A 7,007-nucleotide genomic window follows, 5' to 3' on the forward strand; every position below is an offset into this window, starting at 1 on the left:
CTGTTGTGTGGACTTCTAATGGCAATGTGATGATCCATGAATGAGTGTGTGCTTATCGGCTCCCCCCCCCCCGACCCCCCCATTCTACGCTGGCGTTGTCCCTGGTAGCCATGACAACGAGACGTCCCACCACGACTCCCAGTTTCATAAATACAGGGCCCCAGCACCCAAAAAAAGATAAAAAAATCGTGATTCCTCCCTAAATGTTAGGAGTGGTACTACACCTCTCTGTAGAGAACAAAAAACCCAAAGCACAGAAACAATATTTTATAGTGTTTGTGTGCTTTTGACAGAGGAAGACAGGACAGAACATCATTAAAGGGATTTGACTTTGTGAGATCACACTGAAAACGCACCACTTGGTTCACTCTGAGATATTTTCAGTCTGGAAAGATGAATCTGTCGGGCTTTAGGCTGCTTCTCACTTTAAGCAGTTCATGTTGTAGCTGTAGCTGATGGACACAAAAATTACATTTCATATTTTAGATATTCAGCTGCTCACTCTGAAGCCAACAGGGCTCTTGAGTGTGGATGATTGTGTTGGTACTGGATGCTGTGATAAACAGATGTTAGTGGACAAACTGCCTGCTGGCTGAGCTTCTCTATTGAGAGCTATTCCAACACAAGAAGATCTTATAACTGTTGTGTGGATCTGCCTGTCCAGGTCGTATCAGGAACAAGGCTGGAGTGGACGATAGCGCAGCCGATGTCGTCCTGTCCCTTAACATAATTTCTGCCAAGAACATCAAGTCATCCCACAACAACAACAGGTAGGTGAAACTCCCACACTGAGTCAGTTTGAGTGAGAACACACTAGTCACAACATTTGAAGGTGTAAAATGTTTCCATTCACAGATTTTGAAGGTTTCTTGTTGCCTTCTTGCTTGTATTCTCTTCAGTTATTATCATGAAACACATTTTCTTTTAAAACAGCCAATGTGTTACATTGTTACACTTTGTCATGATTGAGTTCCTGCCATGTAAAAAATTTTTGATGCTTTGTAGTAATATTATCAGTTCAAATCTATGTATGTATCATTGTCTGTATATTCTCTGAAGCCACATTGGAGTCATTTCGTCACACAGTGGAAATTTGTATTTATCTTGTATATTGGTTCTATTCTGATTTTTGGTGTTTATTTATGAGTGTCGTTTTATTTGCATGGTTTTATTCTGTTTCTGTTGCATGGTTTTTAGTGTTTTATGTGACATGATTTTTATCCACTGTGGACTGGCTGCACATGGGACAAATTAGCTGATAGGGATCACCTGCTGAGGCATGGGTGTGTGCAGAGGTGGCCTATCAGCTGTGTAAAGACCTTTTAAAAGCAGGCTAGCTGAGCACTGGAGGAGGGAGGCCCCATACTGGAAGATTAATGCTAGATGGCCAGTGTGACACGGCGACAGTAGGAGACAACGCGTGTGATTGGCAGCAGGGCAGAGGTTTACCTTATTTGTTATTTTACAGGGCACCGACGCAAGGGGAGCTGTGGTGGCATTGCATGACGGGTGCAGAACGCAAGCTGAGCTGGGATGTGATGGGCCCAGTGGAAGGACAAGAGGATGGGAGGCTCTTCCTCGTCTGCCGAAGACGAGGCTGGCGTGGACTCCGCTCTAAAGAAAGAATTCCTGGCCTGCGGGTGGACCCATGATGAACATGTTGCATAATTATATCAGGGGGTTTTAGGGAATGTAGAAAATGGTAGTTTTACTGGTTTTAGAATTATTTTATTTAGTTTCAGTAGTTTGACAACATTTTATTACTTACTTTTTAGGGGTGTCTTTATTTGTGCTCCCTGGCCTATTAATAAACTGTTTCTGATCAGACCTGCTTCATCTCTGTGCCCTTGGTATCTGACTCGCTTGCTCCCCCTTGTATTTTAAAGAATCTTTCTTTTTAGCACGACATTCTGGCGCGACCGCTTTAATGTCTGCGTGTTACAATTGCACGACCTTTTCCATTTTCGCTGTCTGTTACTTTGCTTCATTGTCTCTGTTGCCTGACTCTTTGTGCTTCTCTTTTTTTTTTTCTGTGCGCTCTCTTTCTTCCTCAGGTTTTCTATTGATAAGGATATTGATAGGTACCAGAGAACATAAGGCTCCTTCACTGAAAGACCTTTATGCTTCTCATTAGTCCCATAGGCTCATAGAAATAAGCTCTCCAGTTTGTGTGTGCTTGTGTGTTGCATAAGATCTGTCTTCATTCATACCTGTCGTTATTACGCCTCCTAAGCTCCAAACCAGTAAAGGCAATCTTTGGAGGCAACACCCTTTTTAGTACTTTTCTGTATTTGTTTGTGATTGTGACACTGAACCACAGTGCTATGTATATCCTCTGTAACACTCAGATGTTTCCAGATCAGTGTTTTCACCCTCAGCTGTTTCTCACTATAGAGTCTTACCTCAGTGCCAATGAGGCACCAGCAGAGCATATCTGGCCCCCATCTGTGGCTGATAGTGCCCCCTGCTGTTAATAACAGGAACAGTGTAACCTTGTATAGAGCTCATAGTGATGGTCTTAAGATTGCTGCTGCAAGGCAGTCATTTGTATCCATGTGTGCTGTATATTCTGAGCATATGCAGTTATGTGAACTCTCAGGTTTTATGTATCAGGATGTCATTAAAAAAACAAACAAATCAGGTCCTTATTAGGTCTCAATATGAGGTAAATGCAACCTCAGATGAACAACACAGAACACATTATACCATGTCATTATTTATTTAACAAACACTGAGCCGAAATTCAGATGTTTAAAAAACTAAGTACATCCAAGTAATTTCCATAATTAGTTAAGAGGGTCAGTATTAGCCAAGTGCTAATCAAATGCACTAGATCATCAGTAAGTGTAACCACTACTGTCAGTTTGCTGGTGTGGCGTATTCAGGTAAGTGGTAACATACTGAGGAGGAGAGAAGCAGTTGTTGATACCCATGAATGTGGGAAGGTTTTGAAGTCGATCATTTTACAGCAAGAAAGATTATTCGCATTTTTTAAAAAAAATCTAAGACTGTTTCCAATCTTACCAGGACTGGACGTCCCAGAAAATTCACCCCAGACATCTGAGGCTCTACAGGCCACAGTTAGCATGCTAAATGTTGGAGTTCATGACAGTGCAATTAGAAAAAGACTCAACAAATATGGCCTGTTTGGAAAGGCTTCCAGGAGAAACCATTTTCCCTCTAAATACAACATGGCAGCAAGGGTTAGGTTTGCACAGTTGAAAACCTAAGCCCTAATGCACAGCTTCAACATTGGTGAAAAGCAAACACCTCATACCAACAGTTTTGCACGGGTGATGATTATTTGGGCTTTTTTTGCTGCCAAAGAACCTGCAAAGTGTGCAGGTCACTGAGTGAGCCATGAAGTATTCTAGAGTCAAATGAGATCATCGTTGGGTCAGTGACTCCAGAGCGCAGCAGCAAAGCAACAACAGAGTGGTGCTGCAGTGGCTCAAAGTTGAAACTTCAACATGATTGAACGTCCACACTGCTGTGAAACACTAATAAAAAAGGATTACCTCAAGTTTTTGCTGTTAAAGTTGGTTCTATCAGCTGCTGAATCACAGGATGTACTTGGTTATAGTCATTTGTGCATTTTGGGTTGTTTTAAATAAATAATTATGTGTTATAATAATCTAGATCCATAAAACTGCTTTTTCACGTGTCTGTAAATGAATTTCTTTCTTATCATTGTCCCGATTGGTGTCGGCTGACACTCTGTGGCTGCTGATTTATCTGTTGTCAAGGTCTCACCTCAGTGCGATTCCTCATGTTTTGTCATGATTAAAGGATGAATGTGAACATCGCTTCAGTCACTGTGTTCACTTCCTGATATGTCAGAACTGTGCTCACGTCACTCACTTTTTTTAACAACATGACACACTGCTGTAAACAGAGACCCTGTAATGTTAGCACCAAGTAGGACTTCATAAAAAATGATGCTGCCAAGCTAACTTTTCCTCTTTCTGTCTTCTTCAGGACTTTGAGGCAGTGTGGGACAGCTCCCTGCACAACTCCCTCCTGCTCAGCCGCATCACTCCCTATGGAGAGAAGATCTACATGACCTTATCTGCGTATCTGGAGGTCAGCCGCTGCTCCGCCGTGTTGTACCTGTTTGTAGGCGTTTTTAAGTCTCTTGATGTCATCGTGTCTAACACACACCCTTTATCTCCTCTCTACAGCTGGAACATTGCATTCAGCCTGCCATTATCACCAAAGACGTCTGCATGGTCTTTTACTCCCGAGACGCCAAGATTTCTCCACCCACTTCTCTCAAGAACCTCTTTGGGACTGGATACTCCAAAACTCCTGACTGGTAAATCTGGGCTGCTGTACTGTGGCCATCTCTGTTTCACAATCAAAGATATCTACCCTGATACAGAGTTGCCTTGTTCATGACTTCTGCTTCATTAGAGCAACCGAGTGACTGGGATCTACGAGCTGAGCTTGTGTAAGACGTCTGACAGTGGAAGCCCAGGTGAGCGGACATGAAACATGTTTAAAGAACAGCAGCTGTTTTATCATAATTCTGCGGAGAGCTTCATCCTAATGAGGGCTCATGTCCTGAGCAGGGATGCAGAGGAGGAGGAGGAAGGTCCTGGACACATCAGTGGCTTATGTGCTTGGAGAGGAGAGCCTGGCCGGCTGGAGGCCCAGAGGAGATAGCCTCATCCTAGAGCTCCAGTGGGAGCTAGAGAAGATGGAGCAGCTGCAGGAGGCGGGGCCTTAAAAGATTTATAAAGAAATAAATCTCTGTTTAATATCGTAGAGGGAAAAATGACTTTTCAACTCAAAGACCAAAGTGCTAAAAGGTTTTCTCTTAGAGTACAGACTTTACATGACTAACCCTCCCCTCTTCTCCCCACCTCACATTCGCCCCCATCTTTCGTCCAGGTGGAAAAGACCCGTCACCTTCTGGCGCTGAGAGAGAAGCTGGGAGAGGCGGCTCCTGTGGGAACAGCTCCCACCACCAAGTCCCTGAGCGAGTCTCTGTCTCCCAGCATGAGCTCCGGCACTCTGTCCACCTCCACCTCCATCTCCTCGCAGATCTCCAGCACCACCTTTGAAAGCGCCATCACACCGAGCGAAGGCAGCGGCTACGATTCCATCAACATCGAGAGCTGGTGGATCGTGCGAAGGAGCTGGCCACCAAGGTGAGAAAAACGTCGGCTTAGTGGGCGTTCTTGTTGCTGCCTTCTTCCTTCTCTGCTGGGAGCTGATGGGTCTTGTTCCTGTTGTGTTGTAGTGCCTGCACCTTCTGACACACACCTTCAATAGTGAATACAACCAGCTGGTGAACAGCATCAGTGACTGCAAGGTGAGACATAATACAAAGAAATAAAAACAATAGCCTTTCTGCGTCACATCAGGGAGTTGATATATTAACGTCTACCTCATCCTGCTGTTGTTTCACTTCAGCTTTCTGACATCTCACCGATTGGACGTGATCCATCCGTGACGAGCTTCAGCAGTGCCACCCTCAACCCTTCCTCTACCTGCCCCTCTCTGTCGGACTCCCGCTGTGGCTCCGTGGAAGTAAACATATTTTAAGGAACATTGACTTCGATCTGCAAACGGTTATTGACAGGTTATCTATTTGATTCTAACTTGGTGCGATTTGTGTTAAAGGACCCCTGAGAACAGCTCACGTGCCTCCAGTCCATCCTGCTCAGACTATGAAAACTTCCCGATGGTTCCCACTCTGGAGACCTCCTACCTTGCGCGGGCTGCAAAGAACAAGTTCCTCAACTTGGTGCCTGATATTGAAGAAATGCGACCAGGGTGAGTAATGCCATATTAACCCAAATACTGTCACTAGGACATGTGTCTCACAGACAGTCGATACTCATGTTCTCGAGTTCAAGCAGAAATGATGTGGATCGATTCAAATTCCTGAACCTGGATGATTTCAGCTGGAAACAAACCAACTCTGCTTCATCCTCAGAAAAACAAGCGCTCTCTTAAAAAATACATAAATGAATCAAATCTCTTCTTTTCAGATCTGTTGTGTCCAAGAAGGGTTTTCTAAGCTTCATGGAGCCTCGCTCTAACTCATGGGTGAAGAATTTTGTGGTTGTTCGCCGGCCCTACGTCTTCATCTACAACAGCGACCCCCGTGGAGCGAGGCGTCCTCAACCTCTCCACAGCACAGGTGGAATACAGCGAAGACCAGCAGGCCATGCTTAAGGTACAGTTTGAGGCTGGATGTAACACGCTTGTCTTTAATGAGAATTCATTCAAATTGTTTTGGTGGCCAGTTTTGGACACATTGATTGATGAAATGGCAAATGGACTGGGATTTATCATTTGAATGAACATGAATATAATGTGATGTTTTCTTTTCAGACACCCAACACATTTGCAGTGTGCACAAAACATGTACGCTTTTAATCCTCTGCTAGCAGGAACGATAAGGTACACACACACACACACACACACACACGCTCCTCTCACACCACAGTCAAACGTACAGCTTCTGCGCCCTTCAAAAACATTCCCTTCTCCTCACAACGTAAAACTCTCCCCGCAGATCTAAGCTGGCGAGGCGGCGCAGCGGCCTGACGAAGAACTGAGCGGGCGGAGCGGTACGCGGGAAAACCACCGCTTCCATCCTTTCTGAAAAGCCTTTGAAAATACCGAAAATACCAAGTGTTAAAACTTATTAATCATTGTGATTCTTGTATTGTGGCTTAAGTCTCTTTTCATGCGACTCAAACGTTGACGTTCCACTGAACTTTTGCCTCCCCGCTTCCCTCCAGCAACCCCGCTGCCAACTTAGCTTTCCTCCTCTCTATTCCCTCCCCTCAGCTTTTTGTGTTTTCGTTTCAATGACAATGTTTGGGTCTAATTTTGTTCCGCTTCGTTGTCATTCCCAAACTCCCCTAACTAAGTAGCATGTTGTAGTAGTCTACTCGTGTGTGCACGACTCTTTAGAAACTTTCCGTTTGCCAAACATCTGTACAAAAAAATGTCTCTCAGTGTTATTTGCCTCCTGAAATGAGTTTTAT

General features: G+C 44.4%; 1 pseudogene; it reads left to right on the top strand.

The window, feature by feature from the left end:
• Nucleotides 1–3,191: 3,191 nt before the first annotated feature.
• LOC134619176 (kinesin-like protein KIF1B) lies at nt 3,192–6,572 on the top strand (annotated as a pseudogene).
• The last annotated feature ends 435 nt before the right edge of the window (nt 6,573–7,007 follow it).

Source organism: Pelmatolapia mariae, linkage group LG20, assembly GCF_036321145.2.
Source record: "Pelmatolapia mariae isolate MD_Pm_ZW linkage group LG20, Pm_UMD_F_2, whole genome shotgun sequence".
Taxonomy (NCBI): Eukaryota; Metazoa; Chordata; class Actinopteri; order Cichliformes; family Cichlidae; genus Pelmatolapia; species Pelmatolapia mariae.